The sequence below is a fragment of the Macrotis lagotis genome, chromosome 5, assembly GCF_037893015.1.
Source record: "Macrotis lagotis isolate mMagLag1 chromosome 5, bilby.v1.9.chrom.fasta, whole genome shotgun sequence".
NCBI classification, from domain to species: Eukaryota; Metazoa; Chordata; class Mammalia; order Peramelemorphia; family Peramelidae; genus Macrotis; species Macrotis lagotis.
In genome coordinates this window covers 195,321,754-195,344,897 of record NC_133662.1, presented here as the reverse complement: position 1 = coordinate 195,344,897, position 23,144 = coordinate 195,321,754, and positions in this window count along the sequence as shown.

Below are 23,144 nucleotides of genomic sequence, written 5' to 3'. Positions count from 1 at the left end.
AATAAAGATGGTTTAAGATCCAAACATCCTCCTCTACTTTGAAAATTAGGGTCTGCACACCTGGGAAATGAACAGAAAGAAAAACCTCCAGAGCGATTACAGATGAAATGCTTTTGAAAAGCTTATCTATACATCAAGAGCTTGCAACATCAATATCAAATAGTCAGTAAAAGTTGTGGATACTGTAGGATACAATTAACTTGTCTTCAGAGTATTGCAAGTTTCTCTTGTCAGCCTAATTGTGCACTCTCTTCATGGCTTTCTTGTCTTCAAGCTGGAGATTAGAAAATCGTTAGCTCTGCCATTAATTGGTAAAGATCTCTTTCCACCAGTGAATTTTCATTGAATATTAACACATGATTAACCCTACCTTCCCATATCAATAAGCATGATGGGAAGTCTTCAGAACATCCAGAGCCTATTGAAACATACTATGTAATTCCAAATCATGAATTCCCTGCCTTGGTCTTTGTTGAAAAGTCAGAATGATATCCATCCAATTCAGCCAAGAAACATGAGTGATGTGATTATAGTCTGTATACCACACACCAAGGACGTGCAGGTAGGAGCAATGCTGATCCTAGAGCATTTTCCTCCTCAACACAGCAAACAATCCAGAATTCAAGTTACACTTGTCTGATATATTTGATTTCCTCCATAAGGTTTTCATCCAAATTCAAAACATAACAACATTTGGATGTATTTGAACATTTTTATTGCATTTGGTTATGAGACAAATTCTGAGAAAGCAAGAACCCAGAGCACGTGACCCGGGCAAGATCATTCCAAACAAGTTAATTCTGGAACGAGTCTGAAATCAATAACACAAAAGATGCCGTAAAGCCAATTTTGACTTCAGACCTGCTTGTGTAAAATAAAATCAAAACTGTCAGAATGAAAGCTCCCTCCATTGCAAACACAATTTGCAACCTTCACAAGATAGATGGAGGAAATAGATAGATTGGTTGAAATAGGCAGATAAAGACAAATAGAAGATAAGCGGGCTGAAAGGAAACTAGAAGTAGACAGAGAATGCCAACATGCCATGGTGCCATGGGCCAGGCTGACCTAGGCATCAGTGAATGGGTCCGGCCCCAAATCACTCATGTCCAGATGAACAGAATTGTTTTTTCCAACTTTAATGGGACTTTAACCTGCTTATAGAATGTTCTTTCCCCTAGCTCAATAATAAGTGCTAGAGAGGGGTTGCATATCTGGTTAAAGCTGTCAGTGCTTTGCTTTAAAGAAAACAGGTTTTAGTGATTGGGGGGAGGGGGAATAAGAGACAAAGGGAGTGGGAGGGGAGGGGAAAGGTATTCTATTTCTCTCTATTCCCAAATGTCAACCAGGAAACTCTTGGATCTATACCCTTCACTAAATCACATAAATCCCACAATGATAATAGAAGCACAAGAGGAACCAGTGTTGCCATTGCATGACAGGGATAGAGAAAATTTGGGCCCTTTTTAATTGATTTTGAAAAGGCTCTGGTGCTGTCAGTACTTCCTGGCAGTTACAGTTCCCAAGACTGTCCCTGAGAATTCATCAGCAATACATAGACTCAGAGGCTCCATGGTGTCCTTGTCTGCTTGCTGCATCCTTAAGGATGCATGTTCAAAATGGGCCTCCTCCTAATCCCCAACTGCTCTATAGGACAGAAGATCTGACTGATAATTGGAGCTGACAAATACTGCTTCTGCCCAGCTCTCCCCACCCCCCTTATTAGTTCACAAGAAAGGGAGGGGAAAGGAACTGGAGTACTCAATTCCCTTTGCCATTTCCCCTGGATGAAGGCTTTCATTTCCAACCATCCAGACTGTTGGAGAATCCCATGTAGGTTAGAAATGGGGGAGGGGGAGGGCGGAGGAGAGAAATTAAAAAACTGTGTACATAACAATATATAGGGGTGGCTAGGTGGTGTAGTGGATAAAGCACTGGCCCTGGAGTCAGGAGTACCTGAGTTCAAATCTGACCTCAAACACTTAATAATTACCTAGCTGTGTGGCCTTATCAAACCACTTAACCCCATTGCCTTGCAAAATATAAAAGAAGAATCAATATATATATATATCTGAAGTTTTCCCATAAATGATATCTACAGTGTTGTCACATATTATATAAGAAAGAAAGAAACCTTAAGGTCACTAAGAAGAAACTGAGGTTAAAAAGGGAATGTCACTTGTCAATATTCCCAGAGCTATTTATTATCTAAAATGAAATTCATTTCCATTTTTCTCCCCCCTCCAGGTCCTGAGCTCTTTACACTGTCTCTTGTTATACCATTTACTTTAGGCCTGTCTCTCTTTTCAAAGGGAAAATTTCCTGTGATTGCTGTTTTGTGTGTTTAGTCTGTGTGCTCTGCTATCTCTGAGTGGGAGTTCCCCATTGGTAGTCATCATAAGGACATTTTCAATAAAATTTGAGTGCCAAAATAGTCATATAAAATATGAGGAGGTAACAGGAAAAAGCAACAATTTGGCATCAAGGTTAAGTTGATAGGATCCAAGAAGAAATAGCCTCAGTTTCTCTACCTGTAAATTGGGGAAATTACTTACACTTCCTGGCTCACAGGGAAGTTATGGAGAAAATGCCTTACAAATTTCTAGTTTGCTCTATATTCATGAGTCATATAGAGATCAAATAACTTACCCAAGGTCACACAGTTATTAACTTTTAACGTTGTCATAGGCTGTTATAATGGGAAGAATACTTGACTTGGAGATATAAAACCAAGATTCAAATATTACCTTTGAAATTTGCTAGTTATGTTGCCCTGACTAAACCTCAATTTTCTTATGTAATTTCGATAGCTACACCTGCATTACTTTAGTCAGTCAACAAGCAGCCAATGTAAGCACATATTGTAAGTTTAATATGTGCCAGATACTATTCTGGGGATACATAGAAAGGCAAAAGAGCCCTACTCTCAAGGAGCTCCCACTTTAATGGACATATCTCACAGTTTGTTATGAGGATCAACAGAGATCATGGAAATAAATAAACAAAAAACCAACTATATTCTTAAAAATTCATTCTAGGGGGTGGCTAGGTGGCACAGTGGATAAAGCACCAGCCCTGGAGTCAGGAGTGCCTGGGTTCAAATCCAGTCTCAAACACTTAATAATTACCTAGCTGTGTGGCCTTGGGCAGGCCACTTAAAGCCCAGTTGCCTTGCAAAAAAAAAAAAAAAAAAAGCCTAAAAAAAGAAAAAGAAAAATAGCTGTCCTCTTTTGGGGCAGCTATTTTTCTTTTTCTTTTTTTTAGGTTTTTTTTTTTTTTGCAAGGCAACTGGGCTTTAAGTGGCTTGCCCAAGGCCACACAGCTAGGTAATGATTAAGTGTCTGAGACCGGATTTGAACCCAGGCACTCCTGACTCCAGGGCCGGTGCTTTATCCACTGAGCCACCTAACCGCCCCAATAATTACCTAGCTGTGTGGCCTTGGTCAAGCCACTTAACCCCATTGCCTTGGAAAAAACCTTAAAAAAATTCATTGTAATCATTCATCAAAAAATTAATGTTAGAGAGTTAATCATACTTGACTTTGTTCTTGATAAGCTGCACTGACTTTTTAAATACTCTTTCCCTTTCTAACTGTTCTCCAACCTTCTCTCTAAAGATCTTTACTAGAATTTTCCCAGGAATCATAGTCCAGCTTCTTCCAAGTCAGAACAGAGTTTTCCTTTTAAATAGTTGTAATAAAATCATCAGGTATTAATTTACCCATAGCTTTGTAGAAAAAGTTGCTTTAGTAAAAGCCATGCTATCTCAACTCCCAACAAACTTAGATATCAGGTTAAGAAAGTGCCCCAACACAGATCTTCAATCCAGTAAATCTGTATTTAAATACTTAATAGACAAATGGATTTCTGATACCATCAAATTAGGAATTACTTTCAATGATACAGTCTATAAGTCAACTATTTCTGCCTATCATGTGTGACTTTCATACATGACCACATATTGATTTACCCAATGGGCTAAAAATTTTCCTGAATTTATCTCTACAGGATGAGCATAGTACTGAAGCAAACTTGACATCTATTATCTCTTGCTGTCAGTAATTATGTAAGCAAGAAAAATTGATAGGAATTCAACCTACCATTCCAGATTTTATTTACATTTATTTTCAAAGCATCAAAAAGAGGAAGCAGTTAGGTGATTCAGTGAATGGTGTTGGAAGTAAGGAGGTAAGGAGTAAGAAGTAAGGAAGATTCATTCCTAAATTCAAATCTGGCCTCAGGCATATACTAGCTATTGCCCCTGGGCAAATCACTTATCACAGTTTGTCTCAGTTTCTTCATCTGTAAAACTAGTTGGAGAAGGAAATGGCAAGGCACTCCAGGATCTTTGTCAAGAAAACCCAATGGAGTCACAAATAGTTAGATGCAACTAAAACAGCTCATCAACAACATCAGAGAATTCAAGAAAGAGAATAGGTTCTCAGAGATGATATCAGTCCTAGTTAGAGCCTCAGAAGAAAAGTTAATGGCCATGACCATGGCAGGGACAAGTGTCACACAACAGGATTGTTCCCTAGCCATTGTAGTTGTCAGCAGACTGGGGTGTGCAACTCTGTTCACTGGAATATCTCACTCTATGGGTACCGAACCCCAGGCAACATGGTGGTTGACAAATGGATGGTTTTACCATATTAAGTATAACTATACTGAGTCCCACTTCATGATATTATACATGTTCTTCTAGGGGAGACTCTTAAAAGTTGACAAGAAAGACAATATTCTACACATCAATCGCCCAACTGAGGCAACCAAGCAAGCCCTTCAGAATGAATCTTGTGTCTTCCCAGAGTCCTCTTCTACTTCTTCTGACTGCCATCAGAGCACAGTGTGAGCATCAGCATATGGCCTCTATGTACACATCCCATACTCAGCACTCTGCCAAGCTTATGCTTCCCTCACTTTCTGCATGACAACAGGCTCGCCGAAAATATGTTTGCGGATGGCACAAAAATGCAATGCACATTTGAGCCTTGGTGTCAAAGCAGGGAAGAATCCTAAGCCATAACAAGTAAAAACAAAAATCGTTAAAATGGTGATTTTACTAAGCAGAAGTCATTTCCATGCCTGAACACTCGCTAGTCACAAATAAATGGTGATTAAGCCCCATGCAAACTAGGAGAGTCAAGGCAAAGCAGTCCAAATGTTCTGGGCAGCAAGACAGCTCCTCTTGGAATAGCATCAGGCATCTCCTGCTGTAACAAAAGGTTTTCAAATCTTGTCATTCGTGGCAAGCGAGGTTCTTTTTCTTTGGCAAAGGAAGCAGGAATGAAGAGAAAAAAGTACAGTCAGTTTATTGATCATCACCCAGTTTTCCCCTTTGGGGCCACCCTTGAAGAATTTCAACTTAGCTCCTCTTGGTTTTTTGATATTTAATATTTGTATAGTGTTGAACAGGCACAGAGAGGCTGTTATTTTTTAAATGAATCAAAACAAATGGGATTGTGATGGAAAGAAGACTAGATTAGATGTCAGAAAACTTGGGTTAAAGTCTCACTTCTACCATTTATAAGGTGTATGATGACAGCTAAGTCATTCATTTCAAAGAGACTAACAATCCACTGTACTGTTTTGGAATGGGGTGGGGGGAGGTAGAAGTTTCCATGGAAGTAGTATATTAGCTGGCAAGTTAAAAGCAAGAATGCTATTGTGTCTGTTCTAAGTCACAAAAGAGATAATGCTGTGCTAGAATAAAGGACAAAGCTATATCAGGGTCATGGTCCCCAGAGAATAAGACAGGACTGAATCCATCCAGGGGAATGGTACATCTGCAACTTACCCAACAGCATAATGCAGACCTTGAGTGCAAGGATCTTCAGGGCATGGAAGAAAAGAAGTAATTGCTAAATTCCAATTATATGCCAGATACTTTATAATTGTTATCCACATTTTACCCTCTGTAGAAACTGAGTCAGATGGAGATTAAATGATTTACCCCAGGATCATACAGCTAGTACATTTAGAGACTAAATTTGAATTCGAGTCTTCTAAACTATAGGCCTGACCCTCTTTAGACTGAGCCAACTAGCTGTATCTCAGAAGGGAAATAAGAATTTGATAATTTAACAAAAGGCAGTCTTACTAACTTGGAACAAGGATTTTGACACCCTCTTGCAATTTCTTCTTGTTTATTACAGAAATTCCTAGATTGTCCTATATCAAGTTGTCCTTCATTCCCAAAAAAGGCCATGACATCAGGGAGGTGGTGCCATGACATGCATATGAATTGGATGGGGGGGGGGGGGCTGTGCTAAGTAATCAGCCTCACTTTCTCCTCCAAAGCCAACTGGGTCCAATGGCCAGATATGATCCAAGGATGCAAAGCAATCAGGGTTAAGTGACTTGCCCAAAGTCAAACAGCTAGTAAGTTCTGAGGTTGAATATGAACTCAAGTCCTCCCGACCTGAGGACTATCACTCTAACCTGAGATACAGATGAGCGTCAAGGATTTTATAGAAAAGGACAATGAATTTGATTTGATTCCCATCTCTATTATAAGAAACAGGAAGCCTGCAAATAGTTAGCAATTTGAAGATTACCAGTATGGAAAGTTCTGTGCATATAAGATTCCAATTAAGATTCTAGATAAGTAAGAGCAGATGAATCCAGGCAAGGAGAAATGAAGATAAATAGATATGTGTGTGTATGTATATATATATATATATATATATATATATATATATATATATATATATATATATGTATATATATATTATATATAATATATATATACATATATATATATATATATATATATGTTTAAAGCAGAGATAGTTTGTCATAAGGAAAGAACACTAGAAGTCTGCCTTCATCTCAGATTCCTTATTTGTAATGAGACTAACGATGGCTACCCTATTTGCTTCATGTGATTGTTTCAAAGATCAAAGAAGTCATATGCGGGAACCACTTTGAAAACCTGTAAAGAGCTATAAAAATATAAGCTTTTATGATAATTAAGAGAACTCTGAACGTTTGAGAACCTGAGCTATGCTTTTATGGAGTGTGGAAAACTCCAAACTTAAATTCAGCAAACCTGGGTTAAGAACTCTGACTTCAATTTAGTAAATACTTGTTAAGAGCATATGAGTAATAAAGCATTGTGCCAGGCTTATTAATTATGTGGCCTTTGACAGGTATGCTAAGCTTTCTGGTGATAATGCTTGGACTACCTATCCCATAGGTTTTTAGGGTAGAAGGCACTTTATAGGGTTTAAAAGACCTCTTTCGTAAAAGCTGCCAAAATAATTTTCCTAAAACACAGGTCTTCTCATTTCCCCCTCCTACTCAATAAAATAACAAAGTTCCCAGTTACCTCCAGGATCAAATGGAGAAAAGCCTCTATTTGGCTTTTAGAGTCCTTTACATTACAACCCTTTTCTATCTCACCAGACTTTTTACATTTTACTCTATTATATATAATTTATAAATTGGGCTTCATACCACTCCTCACACATAACACTCTCTCATTGGACTCTACATCTTTTGATTGGATACCCATCCTATGTCTAAAATAGTTCCCTCCCATCTCTGCCTCTTGATTTCTTTAGCTTTCTTCAAATCTCAACTCAAAGTCTACCTTCTGCTTTGTTGGGTTCTCCCAGATCACCCTACAATTCATGCTAATGTCTCCTCTTTGGGACTATCTACAATTTACCCTGTAAATATTTTGCAGGTATGTTGGTACATAGTTGTTTGCATGATATCTCCCTTATAAAAATGCATGCTTCTTCCATGAAGGTTTTTGTTTCTTTTTGTGTAGCCCTAGTACTTAGCACAGTGACTAACACAATGCAGGTCATAAATAAATGTTTATTGATTTGACTAATGAAATGTGTCTTGTTTTCTTCTTCACCATCATCATCACCATTATCACCATCACCACTATCATCACCACCATCATCATCATCATCATCATCATCATCATCATCATCTCACCAAATCACTCAATGCATGTACAATTACTTACCGGGCCATGATCAAAGCACACAAATAAAATACCTTCAGTTGACTATTATTTTGCCTTTTATAGTGTGCCCTTGATGGGGATGGATGCTTTGAGTAAAGTAGAGCACCATCATCAGAAGGGCCTTATTCCTCCACCCTTCTAATACTATTCAAATTAATCTGTTTTGGGTCTTTGGACTATGTTGCCATTTATTTAGTTGACTCCAATAATCTGTCCTTTCATTAAGTCTGGATATACTTTATTTTACTGATTATGATTCACACCTGGTAATCACCCATAATCCCAAGCACATACCACCACAATTCTACTCCCTTTAGACAGTAATTCCAAAGTCAGTAATAAAAATTCTTTTAATCAGGAAGTACATTTTTTTTCCACCAAAAGCATTTGTTCAGTTCCCAGGGTTGGTCTGTCTCATAGAGTTATTTATTGTTTTCCCAGCAATGTGAAAAGTAATTTGAATTTTTAATAGATAAGGAGTGAACATCATGGATTCCTCAGTAAAGAAATTAATCTAAGTGGCCCTCAACCTTAACAATGTCTTCTTTAGCCTCCTTGGTACAAGTAGTCTAACCCTATAAATAAATACCTAGTGGAGGGGGCTTGCTGTGGTCCTCTTGCATCTTTTGGTGCACCTGGAGTAAGGAGGACAATTAGGAAACAAAGAACAGTGTTCCTACAAATGGAAAGGATTTTGGTTTAAGAGGTCAGATACTAAGACATTAAGACCCATTGCTTTGAAGAATTGAATATACAGATTTTGCACACTAGTATTGACTCCATGCATGTTGTTTTATTCAGTAAAACGTAACATCTGTGATGACAAGGACCAATGAATTTTTCTTTCTGTATCACTAACACTAGGTATGGTGGCTAGAATATTGTATGATGTGTGTTTAATAGAAATTTGTTCAACTGAATTGATTTTTAAAAACAAAAGATTAGACCAATCACACTGCTCAGACTAACCTCATCTGCATTTGCAAACCACCCACTACCCAGCCCAAAGGTTCTAACAGATACAGTAATTCACTACTTCCATCATAGGCATGTATACTTTGCTATAAGCATCACCTTCTCAGGTATGAGGAACTAGTTACATTAGCTCTAATAAGCCTTCCTTAGCTTTCAAACTGCTTACGTTACTTTAACAAACAAGATATGGAGATCAAAGTGAAAATCTAGGATTTGAAAAAATGAACCAGGAGATTTTTCTCAGAAATAAGAGAGATTAAAGCAATGTGTACCAGAGGAATGTGATAGGAGGAGGAAGGAGGGAGGAGATGTAGGAAAGAAAGAGGAGCAAAGGGATAAAGAGAGGGGACAAAAAAGACATTATTGTAAAGAGGAATTAATAATTAAACACAAAACAGGTAATAATTGTTGTACATATCAGATCTGTGATTTCATTGATATCAGTCAGGGATGTCAAATACATAGTGCAGTAGGACTAGGTGTAAAACAGTCACAGATACACCCAACCAGATTAAAAAATGATTGGGAAAAATTAAACAAAATAAATTAAAATAAAGTAGAACACAGATTTTCCAGGTCAATAATGCAACCTATAGGGATCTTTATTTGTAGTTTCTGAGTTTGATGCTTAGATCACTGGGAGGTAGTGACTTCCCCAGGGTGATATAATCACAGGTAGGGATGAACCTTCCCACTTTGGTGATTGATTCTTTACACATTCTCCCAAATTAACATTATAATAATGATTATAATTAATTACAAATGTTTATTCCATCCCTATTATGTGCAAAACACTATTCTGGAGATGCTAGGAGAACTACAAAGAAAAAGGAAAGCAGTTGGTTGCAGTATAAAATGTTATATATTTGGAACTTCATAGTTTATAAAACCTATTACTAAAAGAGACTCCAGAGGCCTTATACATCAGAGGCTATAAGGTCAACTCCCCCATTTCACAGATAAGTAATTTAAGACTCATGGGGGCTAAATGCTTTCTTCAAGGTTAAAGTTAATACATGTCAGAATTAGGATTTGAACCCAAGTCTTCTGATTTAGCAAGCCCTACCTCTGACAGTTACTAAGTGAGTTTGACCATTGTTGGGTCACTTTATATCTCCCAAGCAGTTTTCTAACCACTCAGCTTTCTAGACAATCTTTTACAACATCACAAATTACAAGGAATGATAGACTAAGACAGTGATTCCTGCTACTGGGAAAGGCTGAGGCTGAAGCATCATTTGAATTCAGGAGTCCTCAAGCCAACTGAGTGTTTTTATTAAATCAGAATGAAAAGATGAATCTTGGGGAACAGAGAGCCCCAAGGAGGGGCATGCTAGCTCAGAATGATAAAACAAAGTTAAAGCTTTCATGTATGCCAGTGTTGGGATCCTAACACTTCGATATTTTGCAATACATTCTCTCATTTGATCCTTTTAACAACCTGATGAGATTGGCATAATTATTCTCATCATAAAGGTCAGAAAGTTAAAATAAATAATTAAAAGCAGCTCAATTGATAGAAGACCAGGCCTAGATTAAGGAAGACCTGAGTTCAGATCCAGTCAATTGATTGCCTGTGTGAACCTAGATAAGTCATTTAACCTCTGTTTGCTTCAGTTTCCTCATCTGTAAGATGAGGATTAAAAAACAGCACCTACTTTCTAGAACTGTTGTTAAAATCAAATAAAATAATTGTGAAGCAATTTCAACTAAAGTGTTTAGCACAAGTAGTTCGTACAAAGTAGGGGCTAAATAAATGTTAGCTATTATTATCTATGCTTAGCTATCATTATATGAGATACACTCCTTGCTCTCAAAGAAGTTGCAGATTATTTGTTTTCTTTCATAAGCTTGTAAAGTTTATCATCGTATTGTCTTGTACTTGGGTTTGAGGTAGCGAAGACTTCTCTAGTTTATGAATTCGACTTATAAGTAAATTCCAGGGAAGTGCTCCAGGGTTGAGCCTTCATGACTTGTACACAAGTAGATGCAAAGTAAAATGGTGTGCAGCTGTATTAGAGGCTTGTTCTATACTGTGACCTAGCACCAGCTGGATAGATGCTTCTGCTGCTGTTTGAGATAGCAAGGATATAGCTTGAGCTCATAAGTGTCAAATGTAATATTTCACAACACCTAAGCTGTGATGAAATTATTGAGAGTGTCATAGCAAGTCAAGTAGAAAAATCATAAGGAGGCTATTAATATTTTCAATTCATAGAGGTACGTTAATTTCTCTGAAGTACAGAAATTATGGTTCTTATAATTAAGACCTTGTAACTAGAGAAAAGAAAAATGTGAAATTTATATTAAAGGCATAAAATGCAAATATTATTAACTCAGTGAGTTATGTAGTCAAGTTTCAACTATATTTTTCTGGATTTCATTGCTTAACAAATCACACACCATCTTTTTTATCTTTGTCTCTTCCACTTTTCTTGTGCCATACACATAGTAGGAACTCAACAAATATTTAATTGAACTATAAAAAAAGGAAGGAGGGAAGGGAAGAAAGGAAGGAAGGGAAGGAGGGAGGGAGGGAGGGAGGGAGGGAGGGAGGGAGGAAGGAAGGAAGGAAGGAAGGAAGGAAGGAAGGAAGGAAGGAAGGAAGGAAGGAAGGAAGGAGGGAAGGAGGAAGGGAGGGAGGGAGGAGGGAAGGAGGGATGGAAGAAGGAAAAAGGAAAAAAGGAAAAAGAAGGAAGATTATTTTGAGAGGTATGATGTTCCAAATTAGAGCCTTTTCTGGATGGTCCTTTTCTCTGGTCTACACCCTCAAATATAGAAGAAAAATATTCATTCATTCATTCATTCATTCATTTATTCATTAATTCATTCAACAAACGTTTGTTAAGTGCTTACTTTACTAAAATCTTCTCTACCCTACATTCAACCTGGGGGAAAAAAGTAAATGAGATATTATTCTGGGAAATAAGATTTGAACCTTGACAGAGACATGCTCTAGTTAAGATGGGAGATCAGTAATCAAAATAAATTCTGGAATTCTTTCTTCTAAAAGCAGATCAATTAATAACTTTTAAATTTACTAATAAGTTCTTCAAAACTTAGAGGAATCAATAAAAAAGAAAATCTATTCTAAATTAGAGCCTCAATTATAGGAAAAAAACTGCTTTCAGTAAAAGAAATGAAAGAAATCTTCAGATTTTGATAGAGGTGAGGAAAATGAGACAGTCTCACATGCACACTGGATGTGGGAACATGAAACAAGATGAAATTTAAAAGGTTAAAAGACTGCAATGTCTTAAACATTGATTCAAAAAGCAACTCCACAACTACCAGATAGAAGAGACATGATTACAAAAGAGTTTATCTGATAAAGATCTGAGTGGGACTTAGTATGCTAAAAACGCAACATGAGCAAAAGCTGCCTTTGGTTACATTGAAAGCACAGTTTCCAGAATAAGGAAATGCCAGTCCACTTGTTCTCTGCCTTGATCAATTCATCTGTGGAATATTTGGGTTAATTCTAAAAGCTACTGTTTAAGAAAGGAATCCATGAACTGGAGAGCATTCAGAGAAAATCAGAGAAGTCAAAGATTTTGATTCCATGTCCTATAGGGAAATGGGAATGTTTAGCCTCGCAAAGACTCAGGAGGATTGTGGAAGGTTTATTTGTAAGACTGTTATGTGGAGGGATTAGACATTGGGTTTTTTGGCCCCTGAGAACGAAATCAAAAGCAGTAGATGGAAATGTCCAAGAAGTAAATTTAGTTTCAAAGGGAAAATAAACTTAGAACTAATTAAAAGTGAAATAGGCAGTTTTGGGGTGTTGTTTCTGCTCCCTCCTTTGAATGTTTGTAGAAGAGTATGGATAGTCACTTATGTTTGCTATTGTTAAGCCATTTCAATCATGTCTTACTTTTCAAGATCACATTTTGGCATTTTCTTAGCAAGGCTATAAGAGTGGTTTTCCATTTCTTTCTCCAAATCATTTTACAAAATGAAGAACTGAAGCAAACAGGGTTAAGTAACTTGTCCAAGGTCACTTATAGAATGTTCTTATACTTGGAATGCTTTTAAGATATGAGTTATAAAGACTATTGAGATCTTCTCCAACTCCAAAATTCCATGATTATATGATTCTATTGGTGATGATGAATAAGTTTTAATACAGTAAAGAATGCTGTTAAATTCTTTAAGAATCATTATATTGAGGACTTCTGGCCAAGATGGTGGAGAGGAGACAGGCACTGTGAAGAACCACCTGAATCTTACTCTTATGAGAATTGGCTTAGAGTTAACATACACACAATCACTAAAGTTATCTTATCTCTCCTTTATCTTTATCTTACCTTTCAAGTATTAAAAGGGGAAAGGGGGAAGGAGGAGGAAAAGAGGAACTAACAGAAGGAAGGGAAGGAAGAAGGGGAAAAGGGAAAAGGGAAAAAAGGGGAGGAGGGTTGGATATAAGGGGGCAAACCCACTGAAGGTGGTGGTATTCAGAAACAAAATACTGGGGAATATGGATAAAGGGGAAAAAAGGGAAAAATACAGAGGGAAGATAGCATGGAGGGCAATAAAGAGTTAATAATTATAACTTTAATGTGAATGGGATAAACTCTCCCATAAAACTTAAGCGAATAGCAGAGTGGGTTAAAAACCAGAATCCTAAAATATGATGCTTAACAGAAACTCATTTGAAGCAGAGAGATACATATAAAGATAAAAAGTTAGAGCAAAATATATTTTGGTTCAGCTGAAGTGAAAAAAGCAAGAATGGTAATTCTTATCTCAGACAAAGCAGCTACAAAAATAGATCTCATTAAAAGAGATGAGGTACCATAGACAATGAAGCAATTTGAATACTAAATATGCATGCACCAAGTGGAATAGATCCAAATTCTTACAGGAGAAGTTGAATGAATTAGAGGAAGACACAGCCAAACTCTATTGGTGGGAGACCTCAACCTCCTGCTCTCAGATTTAGATAAATCTAACCATAAAATAAAAAAGAAGGAAGTTAAGGAGGTAAATAGATTGTTAGAAAACCTAGGCATGATAAACCTTTGGAGAAAATTGAATGGGGATAGAAAGGAATATACTTTTTTTCCTGCAGTACATGGCACTTATACAAAAATTGACCATGTACTAGAGCATAAAAAGCTAATAATCAATTGCAGAAAGGCAGGAATAGTGAATACATCCTCATCTCATAATGCAACAAAAATCACATACATAATGGGCCAGGGAGCAATAGATTTAAAACTAATTGGAAACTAAATAACCTCATTTTAAAGAATGAATGGATCAAACAATAAATGATAGAAAGAATTAATGATTTCAACCTAGGTAATGAAAATAACAAAACAACATACCAAAATTTATGGGATACAGCCAAGGCAGTTTTCAGGCATACATTGTATCTTTAAATGCTTACATGAATAAATTAGAGAAAGAGGAAATGACAAACTAAACATGCAACTAAATAAATTGAGAAACAATAAATTAAAACCCCCAATTAAATACCAAATTAGAAATTCTAAAAGGTAAAGGAGATATTAATAAAATCAAAAGAAAACTATTGAACTAATAAATAAAATCAAGAGTTGGTTTTATGAAAAAACCAATAAAATTGATAAACCTCTGCTCAATTTGATTTTAAAAAAGAAAGAAGAAGAAAACCAAATTGCTAGTATCACAAATGAAAAATGAACTCACTATCAATGAGGAGGAAATTAAAGTAATAATTTGGAATTATCTTGCCCAACTCTATGCCAATATATTTGATAATCTAAGTGAAATGGATGACTATTTACAAAAATATAAGTTGCCCAGGTTAAATGAAGAAGAAATCAAATACCTAAATAACCCTATCTCAGAAAATAGAAATTCAACAAGCCATTATTGAACTCCCTAAGAAAAAAATCTCCAGGGTCAGATGGATCCCCAATTGAATTCTATCAAAAATTTAAGGAACAATTGGTTCCAATTCTATATAAATTCTTTGGAAAATTAGGTGAAGATGGAATTCTGCCCATCTCTTTCTATGTCACCAATATGGTGCTAATACCTAAACCAGGATTAGTTAAAAAAGAGAAAGAAAATTATAGCTCTATCTCCCTAATGAATATAGATGCAAAAATCTTCAATAAAATCTTAGCAAAATGATTACAGCAAGTTATCACTAGGAAAATACACTATGACCAAGTAGGATTTATCCCAGGAATTCAGAGTTAGTTTGATATTAGGAAAACTGTTAGCATAATTAATTATATCAATAACAAACCTATCAGATCACATATGATCATCAGTAGATGCTGAAAAAGCCTTTGACAAAATACAGCATCCATTCCTACTAAAAAACACTAGAGAGCACAGAAATAAACGGATTGCTCCTTAAAATAATAAGCAGAATCTATCTAAAACCATCAACAAGCATTTTATGTAATAGGGATAAGCTAGAGGCATTCACAGTAATATCAGGGGTGAAACAAAGATGCCCATCATCACCACTACTATTCAATATTGTATTAGAATGTTAGCTACAGCAATAAAGGAAGAAAAAGAAATTGAAGTAATTAGAATTGGGAAGGAAGAGACAAAAACTCTCACTCTGTGCATGATGGTATACCTAGAGAATCCCAAAAAAACTCTTCTTAAAACTACTAGAAACAATTAGCAGCTTTAGCAGAGTCACGGGATATAAAATAAACCCTCATAAATCCTCAACATTTCTATATATGACTAGCAAGATAGAGCAGAAAGAGCTAGAAAGAGAAATCCCATTCAAAGTAACTTCAGACAATATAAAATATTTGGGAGTCTACCTACGAAGGTAGACTCAGAAACTTTATGAAAACAATTACAAAACACTCCTCACACAAATAAAATCAGATTTAAATAACTGCTCAAAAATCAATTGCTCATGGATAGGTTGAGCTAATATAATAAAAATGACAATTCTACCAAAATTAAAACTACTTATTTAGTGCCCTACCAATCAAAATTCCAAAAAATTAATGTTAGAAAAAGTGGTAAGTTCATATGGAAAAATAAAAAGTCAAGAATTTCCAGATATTCAATGAAAAAAGTGCAAAAGAAGGTGGCTTAGCTCTACCAGATCTAAAATTATATTATAAAGCATCAGTCATCAAAACTGTCTGGCATGGGCTAAGAAATAGAGTGGTAGATCAGTGGAATAGAAAAGGTACAAAATAGATAGCAAGAAATGATTATAGTAATCTGCTTTTTGATAAACCCAAAGAGTCCATCTTTGGGATAAAAACTCTCTCTTCAATAAAAATGTTGGGAAAATTGGAAGTTAGTATGGCAGAAACTTGGATTAGACCAACACCTCACACCCTATACCAAGATAAGATCAAAATGGATGCAGGATTTAGACATAAAAGATAATATTATAAGCAAATTAGGAGATCAAGGAATAGTTTACCTGTCAGATCTATGGGAAGGGAAAAAGTTTATGACCAAGGAAGAGATGGAGAACATCATTTAAAACAAACTAATTTTGATTACATTAAATTTAAAATCTTTTGCACAGTCAAAACCACTATAACCAAGATCAAAAGAAATGTAGTAAATTGGGAAACAATTTTTACAACTAGTATTTCTGACAAAGGAGTCATTTCTAAAATATATAGAGATCTGAGTCAAATTTATTTTTAAAAAAGCCATTCCCCAATTGACAAATGGTCAAAGGATATGCAGAGACAATTTACAGATGAGGAAATTAAAGTGATCCATAGTCATATGAAATCATTACTTATTAGAGAAATGCAAATTAAAGCATCTCTGAGGTACCACCTCACACTTCTCAGACTGGTCAATATGACCAGAAAGGACAATGATCAATGCTGGAAGGGATGTGAGGAATCTGAAACACTAATACATTGTTGGTGGAGCTGTGAACTCTTCCAACCTTTCTGGAGAACAAATTGGAATTATACCCAAAGGGCAGCAAAAATGTGCATAACCTTTGTTCCAGCAATACCACTACTGGATCTGTACCCTGAAGAGATCATTAAAAAGGTAAAAACATTACTTATACAAAAATATTAATAGCAGCTCTGTTTTATGGTGGCAAAAATTAGAAATTGAGTGAATGTCCATCAATTGGGGAATGGCTAAATAAATTGTGGTATGTGTACATTATGGAACACTATTGTTCTAGTAGAAACCAGGAGGGATGGGAATTCAGAGAAGCCTGGAAGGATTTGCATGAACTGATGGTGAGTGAGATGAGCAGAACCAGAAGAACATTGTACACCCTAACAGCCACATGGCAGTGATGATCAATCTTAATGGACTTTCTCATTCCATCACTGCAACAACCAGAGACAATTTGGGGGTATCTGATATGAAGAATACTATATGTATCCAGAGAAAGAAATGTGGAGTTTAAACAAAGACCAAAAACTATTACCTTTAATTAAAAAAAAATCATTACCTTATTATGTAATTTTGCTATCACTTATATTTTTATTTTTTCCTTAAGGATATGATTTCTCTCTCAATACATTCAACTTAGATCAATGTATAGCATGGAAACAATGTAAAGACTAACAGACTGCCTTCTGTGGGGGTGGGGGGGTGGGAGGAGAGAAGCGAGACTAGGGGAAAATTGTAAAATAAAAAAATTAATTAATTAATTAATTGATAATTTAAAAAAAAGAATCCTTATGTTGTTTGCAAAAATAAAGAGAATGGTCCAGGAGGAAGAACAAGCAGATGGACATGATGGAAAAAGTAATAAGATTTGATGGCTAGGGAATGTGTTAAATGAACATAATACAGGAATGATTAAGGGGAAGTTGTAGTGGAACAGAAGTATTAGTGACCTCTCAAAGCCAAATTCATTCACCCAGGAGATGCTATTAGTTGTTCTGGGATTCTTTCAAAGCTTGTTAATATTTTATATGTTTAAACAAAATAGTAGTTCTCACTGAGAGCCCCAATAATTCCATCATACTTGTAAAATATAAAAATTATCTGCTTGCCAAAAAAAAGCTAATTTAACCCCATGTTGCTTATTTAGATCCACAGAAGCCAGGGAAGATATTTAACAAGGTAAGTAGCTTTGGTTTAATTTTCATCAGTGCTTAGGGGCTTAGGCCACTCGAGCTATAGAAATTTAAAATACATTACAAATTTACATAAAATCTCTGCATCCTAGTTAATATGGCAGATGACACAAACCTCACAGTAATTTTTGCCTTTTGCAGAAACTCTGACCTAACTCAGTGGAAAGGTCACTATCACACAGATTATAGGTCGAAATTTAGAAAGGAGTTTTACAAAACATTATGTGCCTTATTAAAAAATTGTAATTTGTCTCATCTTGAATTATGTTAATTGCATTAAAACTATACTGATAAAAGATAGGAAGGGTAATTCAAATTGTGTTCTAATACAGAGCTATGTAGCCTTTCCAAGAAGGAGCAGTATAAAGATTCAAAAAGCTCTCATCATTATCTCAATAGATAGGGCATAAGATCTCAATACTATTAATGGACAGAAAATCAGCAAGTCCAAGAGAACTATACTGGCAAATTAAGAAGAGATGACAACAACCAAGAATATGTGAAGGAGTTACTATTTCACTAGTATGGGGAATGATCTTTGTGAGGACTATCTCAAAAGCTAGAGATCTCTGGCCATGTATTACTTAACAGAGTTATTTCTATAGAAATCATTTTTATTAATCATAATCATAATCAGATTTAATTGTTTTTGCAAGTTCCATATCATGAATATATTATATAATTTAAGAGACATTTGAGGACATGAGAAGGTTCATTCAATCAATCCAAGTCTAACCTTTGTGAAATGAAGAGATTCTTCTTTGATGTGTCTGTCACTGGAGAATCATCTAAAATGGATCCACTCATTGATTTTTCAGAATGATATTAAGTCTTAAATTTTGTAAAAGGACACTGTAGAAGAAAAACATGAATGCAAGATTATTGTAGCCTGTGTTTTTTTGTTGTTGCTATTGTTGGTTTGTTGTATTTGCAGTTGTTTTGTTGTGGTTGTTGTTTAATAAGAAAACTGAAGAGTATTGTTTGTTTGGTTGATTGTATGCTATTCAAAATCAGAAAGATCTTTACTCAAATTCTTCTGACACTAGTTCCATGTGGGCAAATGATAGATTTCTGTGATTCAAATAGATCTCTAGGAAGAAATCCAGCTTATTTCAAGGTATATAAAAAGAAAATTTTAAATCCTAAAAATTAGAGAAATTCAAATTTAAATACTTCTTTATTAAACTGAAAAAATCTAACAAAAAGAAATTGACAAATATTAGAGATCCAGTGGGAAAATAGTCATTTTGGTGTATTTCTGATGGAGCTAAGAATTAGTCTAAGAGTTTTGTAAAGTAATTTGAAATTATGTTCCAAAAAATGTTTATCAGTATACATATTTCAATCCAAGCCTCTATCTAAGCCTTCAATCTAAGCCTCTATCCCAAAATGATCGAAGAAAGAGCAAAAGAACCTATATGAAGAAAAAAAAATTATAGGAGTCCATTTTGTAGTGGTAAAACAATTAGAGATTAAGAGCATGTACATCAGTTGGAAAATTATTGAGCAAATCAAGGTACATGAATGAAATATAATACTATTGTGGTATAAAAAATAAGGGAGGGCAGCTAGGTGGCGCAGTGGATAAAGCACTGGCCTTGGAGTCAGAAGTACCTGGGTTCAAATCTGGTCTCAGACACTTGATAATTACCTAGCTGTGTGGCCTTGGGCAAGCCACTTAACCCCATTGCCTAGCAAAAAAAAAAAAAAAAAATAAGGGAAAAGATAACCTAAAAGAGACATGGAAAGAACTATATGAAGTAATGAATAATGAAGTTAACAAGACAATTTTGAAAGACTTAAGAATTTTGATCAACTAAATAATCAATCATAATTCCAGAAAATCAATAAAGAAGACATAATACATCTCATGAAAAGGGGTGATACACCAACAATCAGAATAATAAAACTATTTTTGGGAGTGATTAGTGTGAGATTTTATCTTACTTGACTATACTTGCTTATATAGCATGGTGCTCTTTCTCTTTTTTCTTTCTTCCTTTCTTGTTTTCATTTTTTCTTTGTGAGTAGGTGAAAAGGAGAAAATAATGAATGCTTGGTAATTGAAAATAAAATTACTTTTAAGTGATAATGAATACCTATTCTATGCAAATTTTCTCAAAAATTATAAAAGAAAACATCTATCAAATTCAGTTTTATGAGTTAAATTGTCTTAATACCTTAACAAAGGACAAAATAAAAATGATTTCTATAAAAATAACTCCCTATCAGTTAAGTAATACATGGCCAGAGATCTCTAGCTATTGAGATAGTCCTCACAAAGATCATTTCCCATACTAGTGAAATAGTAGCTCCTTCACATATTTCTATAAGAAAATTTTCAACAAACTGCCATGATAGGTGCCCTGAAATTAAAAAAATCTTTGGTTCAGAGAAGACAAAGGTATTAACATAGGATATGGAAACATCATTAAGATCCTGATTTCAGTCAAGAAATCAAGTGAAGGAATTTGTCTGGTAGAAGAAAGATAAGGTAGCAAGCACATAAAAAAGAATATGTAAAGAAGAGCACAAGTGAAAAGGAAAAAGGAAAAAAATGTTTAGGAATGAGGAACTAGAGGAATCTACAAATGTCCCAACTAATCATGTGAGGGATTTGTGATGGAAAGCTGAGATGACTTTCATCTCCAAGGGGTATCTGAAAAAAAAAGGAAAGAAACAGACCCAACAAAGGAGAAAATGGTTTTCAACTTATCTGAGATTACTGATCACACACAAAAAAATAAGCATCTAACTATGGTTAGATAGTGGTTTATCTGAAAAATATGTGTGGGTTCAAGAGCAGCTTAGTATCAGTCAATTGCAGCATATGGCCGTCAAGAAACAAAATCCAATATTAGACAATATTAAGTAATGGGTCGGGATCAGAATTGGGGAGGTATTAGTCTTACTGTAATAAGTGCTGATCAAGTTAGATCTGCAGTATTGTAGTCATTTTAAGGAGCTACTTTTTAAGAAGGGCATCAATATGGAAGTTGTATGTGGTCCTGGAGTTGGGGAGATCTAAGTTCAAATCCAGTCTCAGATATTTGCTAATCATATGACCTGGGAAAATCACTTAACTTGTTTTCCTCAGTTTCCTCTTCTGTAAAATGGGAGTAATAACATTTACTTTCCAAGGTCTCTTGTGAGGTTCAAATGAGATATGTACGAAGTTCTTTGAAAGCCTTAAAGTATTATATAAATGCTGACTATTATTAGATGCAGGCAAGCATTCAGAGGAAGGCAAGCAAGATAATGAAGATGTCAAATTCATGTGCTTATGAACTTCAGTTTCAGGAACTAAGAATGCTTAGCCTGAAGAAGAAGAACTTAGATGGGACAATATGATAGTCATTTTCAAGAATTTGAAAGGTTACCAAATAAAAGGTGTATTCCTGACTCTAGAGGAAAGAATTAAAAGCAATGAATAAAATTTTTCAAGGATAAATTTTGGCTTTATATTTGAGGAATTTTTTTTTTAATTTCTAACAATTAGAACTAACCAAAAGTAAAACAGTCTGCTGAGGGAAAGAACGGGCATTGACTCATTGTGTTCAGTCATTTTTCAATTCTGTTCAACTCTTTGTGATTGCAAGAGGGGGTTTCTTAGCAAAGACTCTGGAGTGACATTATTTCTTCTCCAGTTCACTTTATAGATGATGGTTAAGTTACCTTTTCGAGAACTACACAGCTAGTATCTGTAGTTCTTCAAAAAATTAATGACTATTAGTTGAGAATATTGTAATGGAGAGTCATATTCTTGTTCATGGATAAATTGGATTAGATGGACACTAAAGTCTTTCTTCTATTTCTGAAATTTTGTATCTTTGCCATTTCAAGCTAAAACATGCAAATGGAACAAAATTCAATGATCACCATTAGCAGAAAGGAATCTGTAGCACATAAAGATCAAGGACTTGGAAAATTTCGTCCGTTACAATTAAATAGATTTTTATACATTTTTTCCAACTGTTGACCTCACAACTTCAATGGAAAATAAAAAGAACATTGAGTCTCTGAAGGCTAAACATGTTTAGACTACACAAAACATCCTATTCAGTAAAAAGAATGACTAATGCAGATGCTATTTTATACTGATGTAAATCCAATACATATTGATATCATCTAGTTAATAAACCCTGGAGGAAGACCTTGTATGGCACGGCACATAGCAAACATATAAAAGGTTTCCACAAAAAAAGATACAATCTCTAAAAATTATTTATGGTCACCTTGAAGTAATTTTTCTATTACCAGAGAAATGAGACTATGGCAATGGTGACATTTCACCTATTTGCCTTGTGAAGACGATTCTAACTTACTCACAAAGGCAATTCCAAAACTTCAAAAAAAAACTTCACTTAAGCAGCTACAGGTTGTTTCTAAACTAATCAGCTTGGAATTGATCCAGTTCAACAAAATGTCCATTACATAAACATACAAGATACTATATAAGTGGACTCTTTGGAGAAAGAGAACCAGTGGATAAATTCTATTGTCAACTTCATTGAGATAATAGTATGAATGGAAAAGATGAAAAGTAACCTGGACTAGAAATAGCCTCACATGTAACCTTATAATGAATTCACAAGATATTACTTTAAAAAGAAATCTGTGAAGAAACAAAGTCTAGAAGAAAGGGTAGAGTGACCTATAACTAAAGTTGATTGGTTGGTTCTTTTTCATGCTCAAAGAGGACCAAAATGACATCATTCTGTCGGGGTCAAGGTACAGACAGGGTAGTCTAATATGACTAATTAGAAAAACACAAGCTCAAGAGACTTTATCAAAGATTAGGCACAATAATTCATATGAACTTTTGAAGCAGAGATTTCTCTAACTTGGTGTTTCTCACATTTCTATCGGGCTACTGCAGATTAAAGCAGAGAGTACCTGTAACCCTGTAACATATAAATGACATATAGATGCAAAAGCATTTTCAAAATGTCATGTTAACTAACCCTAGGCTCTGACTGATAAGGAAGTCCCCATAAAGATCATGTGGAAAATAATAAACTTCTGTGTTCCCTAAAAGAATCAATATATCAAAACACTAGTCTTCAGGAAAATTCAAAGAGAATTTTTTAATCATCTACTGTGCAATGCAAAGAGCTTTGCAAAAACCTCTC